The sequence below is a fragment of the Chiloscyllium punctatum genome, chromosome 29 (assembly GCF_047496795.1).
Source record: "Chiloscyllium punctatum isolate Juve2018m chromosome 29, sChiPun1.3, whole genome shotgun sequence".
Lineage (NCBI taxonomy): Eukaryota > Metazoa > Chordata > Chondrichthyes > Orectolobiformes > Hemiscylliidae > Chiloscyllium > Chiloscyllium punctatum.
The window spans coordinates 36692002-36701066 of NC_092767.1; positions in this window are offsets into that span (position 1 = coordinate 36692002).

Sequence of the window (9065 nt, forward strand, 5' to 3'; positions counted from 1 at the left end):
TACCAGACAGAAAAAAAAGATAATGTAACGTGCCCCAGCTACTGGTGTAGTTAGGGTAGCTGGTTGCCGGGAAACGACAAAACAGAATTGAATTAGGCCAATCAGTTTAAATTATACCCCAAAAAATACCGAACTCCAATCCAGTTTGAATTTGCTTTATTGACGATCTTAAAATGATACAATCCAGTGCTTTTAGGGGTATAAGACCAGGGAAATTTGAACAGTTGGGAGGAGCATCTTCTCAACTGCAACAGCATCTGCACACTGCCCAACAGAATAGCTCTCTTAAAAAGGTCCCTTTATTGATCAGTAACCTGTGACACAATATCCCCAAGGAGAAGGAAAGAAGACTGAAATACAGAGAAGAACAAAAGCTGCCTAGATTTGAGATAATAAGTTTTTTTTGTAAATCTTAATCGGGGTGTTTTAATCGGACTAGTATTGTGTGTGCAAGGTTTGTGAAGGTTTGTAGCTCAGGTTGAGGTTTAGGGTGTAGGTTTGCTCACTGAGCTGTAGTTTTGATATCCAGACGTTTCATTACCTGGCTAGGTAACATCATCAGTGGTGACCTCCAAGTGAAGCGAAGCTGTTGTCTCCTGCTTTCTATTTATATGTTTGTCCTGGATGTGGTTCCTGGCATTTGTGGTGATGTCATTTCCTGTTCTTTTTCTGAGGGGTTGATAGATGGCACCTAGATCGATGTGTTTGTTTATGGCGTTGTGGTTGGAGTGGCTTCTTGGAATTCTCTGGCATGTCTTTGCTTAGCCTGTCCCAGGATAGATGTGTTGTCCCAGTCGAATTGGTGGTTTTTTTCACCCATGTGTAGGGTTACGAGGGAGAGAGGGTCGTGTCTTTTTGTGGCTAGCTGGTGTTCGTGGATCCTGGTGGCTAACTTTCTTCCTGTTTATCCTACGTAGTGTTTGTGACAGTCCTTGCATGGAATTTTGTAGATGATGTTGGTTTTGTCCATGGGTTGTACTGGGTCTTTTAAGTTTGTTAGTTTTTGTTTGAGAGTGTTGGTGGGTTTGTGTGCTACTAGGATTCCGAAGGGTCTAAAGTAGTCTGGCTGTCATATCTGAAACTTCTTTGATGTATGGTAAGGTGGTTAGGGTTTCTGGGTGTGTTTGGTCTGCTTGTCGTGGTTTGTTCTTGAGGAATCTGCGGACTGTATTTTTTGAGTATACGTTCTTCTTGAATGCGTTGTATAGGTGGTTCTCCTATGAGGTACGAAGGTAAACTGGCCAAGAATATAAAGGAGGATAGTAAAAGCTTTTTTAGGTATGTCCAAGGCAAAAAAATGGTTAGGACAAAAATTGAGGAAGCACTATGTGAGGCACTGAGGGAGCATTATCTGACATACTGAGGGAGCATTATCTGATGTACTGAGGGAGCACATTCTGTGGTACTGAGGAAGCACTTTCTGAGGTATTGAGGGTGCACTATCGGAGGTATTGGGCCCTTGAAGACAGAAACAGGGGAATATATTACTGGGAACAAAGAAATGGCAGAGGAATTAAATGGGTACTTCAGATCTGTGTTCACTGGAGAAGACACAACCAATTTCCCTGAGGTAACAGTGGCTGAAGGACCTGAACTTAAGGGAATTTATATTTGCCAGGATTTGGTGTTGGAGAGACTGTTAGGTCTGCAGGTTGATAAGTCTCCGGGACCTGATGGCCTGCATCCCAGGGTACTGAAGGAAGAGGCTCGGGAAATTGTGGATGCGCTGGTGATTATTTTCCAGAGTTCAATAGAATCGGGGTCGGTTCCTGAGGATTGGAGGGCGGCTAATGTGTGCCACTTTTTAAGAAGGGTGGGCGGGAGAAAGCAGGAAATTATAAACCAGTTAGTCTGACCTCAGTGGTGGGAAAGATGCTGGAGTCTATTATAAAGGATGAAATTATGGCACATCTGGATAATAGTAACAGGATAGGACAGAGTCAGCATGGATTTATGAAGGGGAAATCATGCTTGACTAATCTTCTTGAATTTTTTGAGGATGTAACTCGGAAGATGGACGAGGGAGATCCAGTGGATGTACTGTACCTGGACTTTCAGAAAGCTTTTGATAAAGTCCCACACAAGAGATTAATGAGTAAAATTAGGGCGCACGGTATTGGGGGCAAAGTACTAGATTGGATAGAGAATTGGTTGGCTAATAGGAAACAAAGGGTAGTGATTAACGGCTCAATTTCGGAATGGCAGGCAGTGACCAGTGGGGTACCGCAGGGATCCGTGCTGGGACCGCAGCTTTTTACAATATATGTAAATGATATAGAAGGTGGTATCAGCAATAACATTAGCAAATTTGCTGATGATACAAAGCTGGGTGGTAGGGTGGAATGTGATGAGGATGTTAGGAGATTACAGGGTGACCTGGACAAGTTAGGTGAGTGGGCAGATGCATGGCAGATGCAGTTTAATGTGGATAAATATCTGGTTATCCACTTTGGTGGCAGGAACAGGAAGGCAGATTACTACCTCAATGGTATCAAATTAGGTAAAGGGGCTGTTCAGAGAGATCTGGATGTTCTTGTCCACCAGTCAATGAAGGCAAGCATGCAGGTACAGCAGGTCGTGAAGTAAAGGCTTATAGCATGCTGGCCTTCATAACAAGAGGAATTGAGTATAGAAGCAAAGAGGTGCTTCTGCAGCTGTACAGGGCCCTGGTGAGACCACACCTGGAGTACTGTGTACAGTTCTGGTCTCCAAATTTGAGGAAAGACATTCTGGCTATTGAGGGAGTGCAGCGTAGGTTCACGAGGTCAATTCCTGGAATGGCAGGATTGCCTTACACGGAAAGACTGAAGCAACTGGGCTTGTATACCCTTGAGTTTAGAAGACTGAGAGGGGATCTGATTGAAACGTATAGGATTATGAAAGGATTGGACACTCTGGCAGGAGGAAACATATTTCCGCTGATGGGGGAGTGCCGAACCAGAGGACACAACTTAAAAATACAGGGTAGACCATTTAGGACAGAGATGATGAGAAACTACTTCACCCAGAGAGTGGTGGCTGTGTGGAATGCTCTGCCCCAGAGGGCAGTGGAGGCCCAGTCTCTGGATTCATTTAAGAAAGAATTGGATAGAGCTCTTAAAGATAGTGGAGTCAAGGGTTATGGAGATAAGGCTGGAACAGGATACTGATTGGGAATGATCAGCCATGATCATATTGAATGGCGGTGCAGGCTCGAAGGGCTGAATGGCCTACTCCTGCATCTATTGTCTATTGTTTTCCAAAGTTTGTCTGTGCTGCAGTGTGTGGTGGCTCATTGGAATAGTGTTCTGATACAGTTTCGTTTGTGTGTGTTGGGACGGTTGCTGGTGTAGTTAAGTATTTGGTCAGTGTTTATCGGTTTTCTGTATACGCAGGTTTGTAGTTCTCCGTTGTCCTTTCTTTCGACTGTGACGTTCAGGAATGCGAGTTTGTTGTCGGTTTCTTCCTCCTTGGTGAACGTTATTCCTGTGAGGGTGTTGTTGATGATGTTAAATGTCTCTTCTATCTTGTTTCGTTTTGTGATGACAAAGGTGTTATCTGTGTAGCGGACCCAGATTTTTGGTTTGATGGTTGGTAGGGCTGTTTGTTTTAGTCTTTGCATTACCGCTTCCGCTATGAATCCTGACAGTGGAGATCCCATGGGTGTGCCGTTGGTGTGTTTGTAGATTATGTTGTTGAAGATGAAGTGGGTGGTGAGGCACAGGTCCACAAGATTCATGATATTTTCATTGGTAATGTGATTGGATGGTGGTTGGGGTGTGTGTGATGGTCTCTTCTAAAAGTGTGGTAAGTGTTTCCTTTGCCATGTCGATGTTGATGGAGGTGAACAGTATTGTATATTGTATTGTCTGTTTCCTTTTATTTCCTGCCAATCATGTCTGTCAAAGTGCCAATAGACATTGCTGTTGTGTCTGCTTCGACCACTTCCTCTGAAAGCGCATTCCAGGCACATTGAGTCAGTCATATTGTCATACAGCACGGAAACAGACCCTTCAGTCCAACCCGTCCATGCCGAGCATAATCCCAAACTAAACTAGTCCCACCTGCCTGCTCCTGGCCTACAACTCTCCAAACCTTTCCTATTCATGTGCTTCTCTCATTTCTTTCTAAACATTGTAATTATACCCACATCCACCACTTACTCAGGAAGTTGCCTCTGTGGAAAAAGAATTTGCCCCTCTCATCTCCTTTAATCATTCCCCCTTTACCCTTAAATCTATGTCCCCTAGTAATTGAGATTTCTATCCTGGGGGGAAAAAAACTGCATTCTATCCATGCCTTTCATAATTTTGTAAATCTCTATCAGGCCGCCTTTCAGCCTCTGGTGTTCAAGTAAAAACCAATCTTGTCCAATTTCCTTCACAGATAATACCTCCCAAACCAGACAAAATCCTGGAGAACATTTTCTGTACCCTCTCCAATGCTCTCACATGTTTCTGGTCATGATGCAATGACCAGAACTGTACACAATATTCCAACTGTACACCTTGCTTACGCTCTGCAACATGGCTTGCCAATTTTTATACTCTGTGTCCGAAACAATGAAGGCAAGCATGCAATATGCCTTTTAGACTACCTCATCCACTGACATTGTCCCTTTCTGGGAACTGTGGACCTGTATGCTTCAAGCCCCTGTACTTTAATGCTTCTAAGGGTTCTGCCAATTATTGTGTAACTTCCCTTATGCATTGGACCTTCCATATATATCAGCTCATATTTTTCCAGATTAAAGTCCATCTGCCATTTCTTCACCCAAATCTCCAGATTATCTATAATCCTGCTGTATCCTCTGGCAATTCTCCACATTATCCATAGCTCCCTCAATGTTTGTGTTATCGGCAAACTTACTGATCAGACGATGGACATTCTCCTCCAAATTATTTATAAACAAATGAGGGGTCTCAATACTGATCCCTGTGCACCAACACTGGTCATATGGCCATATGACTTCACCCCCAGTATCCACTTACCGTGACAGACCTTGACAAAGGCCTTGCTAAAGTCCAGTGAGACAATATCTGCCACTCTGCTCTCTTCAGGCATCTTTGCCACTTCCTCAAAAATCTCAATCAAGTTTGTGAGACATGACCTTCTCCACACAAAGCCTTGCTGCCTGTCACTAATTAGTCCTTTTTTTTCCCAAATGTGAGTAAACCCTGGCCCTAAGAATCTTCTCCAAGATCTCTTGCCTTGGCGGTATAGAGTCATGGAGTTGTACAGCAAGGAAACAGGCCCTTCGGTCCAACCCATCCATACTGACCAGGTATGTTAAATTACCACTGACATAAGGCTCACTGGATTTCCCATATTATCCGCGTTGCCCTTCTGAAACAAGGGAACAACATTGGCTATTCTCCAGTCCTCTTGGACCTCTCCTGTAACTAAAGAGGATTTAAAGATTTTGTACAAGGCCCCAGCAATTTCCTCCCTAGAATAGCGACCATCAGCTCCTGGGAACTTGTAACCTCATGGTTTTTTGAAAAGCCCAACACTTCCTCCTTCTTTTATATAGACATGCCCTAGAATTATCGACATACCCTTTTCTAGACTCACTATTCACCATGTCCATTTCTTTTGAATGCCCATGCAAATTATTCACTAAGGTCCTCACCCACATCCTCTGGCTTCATACAGAAATTTCCTTCTTTGTCCACAACTGGACCTGGCTTTTCCCTCACCCGCACCAACCAACCCAACCGCCCCGTGGCTGAACACCTTAATTCCCTCTCCCACTCCGCCAAGGACATGCAGGTCCTTGGCCTCCTCCATCGCCAGACCATGGCAACACGATGCCTGGAGGAAGAGCGCCTCATCTTTCGCCTAGGAACCCTCCAACCACAAGGGATGAATGCAGATTTCTCCAGCTTTCTCATTTCCCCTCCCCCGCCACCTTATCTCAGTCCCAACCCTCAGACTCAGCACCGCCTTCTTGACCTGCAATCTTCTTCCCGACCTCTCCGCCCCCACCCCCTCTCCGGCCTATCACCCTCACCTTAACCTCCTTCCATCTATCGCATTCTCTCCTCCCTCCCCCAAGTCTCTCCTCCCTACTTTTTATCTTAGCCTGCTTGGCACACCCTCCTCATTCCTGAAGAAGGGCTTATGCCCGAAACATCGATTCTCCTGCTCCTTGGATGCTGCCTGACTTGCTGCGCTTTTCCAGCTTTGGCCAATATCCCTCTAAACCCTTCCTGTACATGTACCTATCCAGATGCCTTTTAAATGTTGTCATTGTCCCATCCTCCATCCCTTCCAACGGCAGTTCATTCCAGACATGCACCACCCTCTGTGTGAAAGCGTTGTCCCTTAGGTCCCTTTTATACCTTTCCTCTCTCATCTTAAACCGATGCCTTCTGACATTGGACTCTCATACCCTGGGAAAAAGACATTGACTATTCACCCTATACATGTACCTCATGATTTCAGAAAACTCTATAAAGTCACCCCTCAGCCTCCAATGCTAGAGGGAAAATAGCTTCCGTTTATTCAGCTTCTGCCTGTAGCTCAAAGCCTCCAACCCTGACAACATCCTTGTAATTCTTTACTGCACCCTTTGAAGTTTCACAACACATTGAGAGAGACCAGAATTGCACACAGTATTCCAAAAGTAGCTTAACCAATTGTCATCCAAAGCACTTGAATCTAGCCATTATTATCCTTCACTTTCACAGGAAACGCTGGTCTGGAATTCACTAGCCTTTAAAAGAGTCTCATATTATCCACAAACAGCTACTCCCATCTATATGCTCCAGTTTGTGACTAATATCACCATTGCTAGCTTCTCCCAATTTCGCCAGGAACCACTTTTATCCTCAACATAAGTAATGTATAACTTGCAGAATTCTGGTCAGTGTTCCCAAAATGTTTTTCCACTGAAACTTTGATCACGTGACTGGGCTCATTCCTTAATACCGGGTCAAGTATTTCCCTTCCTCAATTGGACTAGAGACATATTGCTTCAAGAAATCCTCTTGGACTCAATTAACACATTCTACCCCCAGCCACACAAAAGCCCCTTTCCTTAAGAGAGTCCTTATCAATTTCTAGAATGTTAAAATCACACATCACCACAACCCTGGTGTTTTCACATTTTTCCATTGACTCTCCATGGATATGTTCCTCTGTCTCCCACTGGCTGTTGGGAAGCCTGTAATACAAACCCACTGAAAGGTTTGCAGCCCTCTTATTCCTGAGCTCTACCCATATGACCTCACTGGATAAGCCCTCCAAGATGTCCTCCCTCAGTAAACCTGTGATATTCTCCCTAATCAATAATCCTCAACATCTTTTACATCCCTCTCTATTTTGCATGACAAAATATAGAACATTAAGCTACCATTCTTTTCCTTCTTTGAACCAAGTAATAGCTACAATGTCATAGTTATTTGCATGAATCCAAGCCCTAAATTCATCTGTTTAATGTGCCATAATCCTTGTAATAGAACAAATTCACTTCAGATCAACAGTCCTGCAGTGTTCAGTAACCTCTTCCTGTCTGTTCTACTTCATTGAGAGTGTGCTGCTGGAAAAGAACAGCAGGTCAGGCAGCATTCGAAGAGCTGGAGACTCGATGTTTCAGGCAAAAGCCCTCCGTCAAGAATCAGGCTTGTCGTTCAGGGGGACTGAGAGATAAATGAAATCCACATCGATCCCACATACACCTCCCCCCGAACACTTTAACTCCCCCTCTCACTCCACCAAGTACAAGCAGGTCCTGGGCCTCCTCCATCACCAAACCCAAACCACCCGACACCTGGAGGAAGAACACCTCATCTTCCACTTTGGGATGCTGCAACCACACAGGATCAATATGGATCAGTTTCCTCATTTCCTCTCCCTCCACCTTATCCCAGTCCCATGCCTCCAACTCAGCACCACCCTCTTGACCTGTCCATTTTCCTTCCTACCTATCCACTCCATCCTATCACCTTTCCCTGCCACTTTCACCTACCTAACACATTTCCAGTTACATTTCCCCCCAGCCTCAGCCTTCTCCCATTTATCTCTCAGACCCCTGGCCCACAAGCCTCATTCCTGATAAAGAGCCCATGACTGAAACGTTGACTCTCTTACTCCTCAGATGCTACCTGACCTGCTGTGCTTTTCCAGCACCACAGTCGACTCTGATCTCCAGCATCTGCAGTCCTCCCTTTCTCCCACCCTGCTTTAAACACCTACCGAGTGACACCAGCAAACCTCCCTGCCAGGATATTGGTGCCTCTCCAATTTGCGTTAAATCCTTCCTTCTTGTTGAGGTCCCAATTGCCCTGGAAGACATTCCAACGATCCACATATTGGAAGCCCTCCATCCGACAGCCTTTTAGCAATGTTTTTCACTGCACTGTCTTCCTATTCCTCGCCTCACTGGCACATGGAGTAATCCCGAGATGTGAACCCCAGAGGGGTTGCCTATGTTATTCATACCAACCTGTACCACACTCTTTGGCTACTCAGAGTCATAGAGATGTACAGCATGGAAACAGACCCTTTGGTCCAACTCATCTATGTCAACCAGATTTCCTAACCTAATCTAGTCCCACTTGCCAGCACCTTGGTCCATATCCCTCTGAACCCTTTTTATTCATGTACCCATTCCAGATGCATTTTAAATGCTGTAGTTGTACCAGACTCCACCACTTCCTCTGGTAGCTCATTACATGCAAGCACCACCCTGTGTGAAAACGCTACCCCTTAGGTCCCTTTTTTTATCTTTTCCCTCTCACCCTAAACCTATGCCCTCTAGTTCTGGACTCCCCCACCCCAGGGAAAATACTTTGTCGATTGATCCCATCCATGCCCCTTCATGGTTTTATAAACTTCTATAAGATCACCCCTCAGCCTCCAACACTCCAGTGAAAACAGCCCCAGCCTGTTCAGCCTCTCCCCATAGCTCAAATCCTCCAACCCTAGCAACATTTCTGCAAATCTTTTCTGAAATGTTTCAAGTTTCACAAATCCTTCCTACAGGAGGGAGACCAGAATTGCACACAATATTCCAAAAGTGTCCCAGAGATATTCTCTGAAACAATCCAATGTCCTGTACAGCTTCAACTCATTGTTCCTTT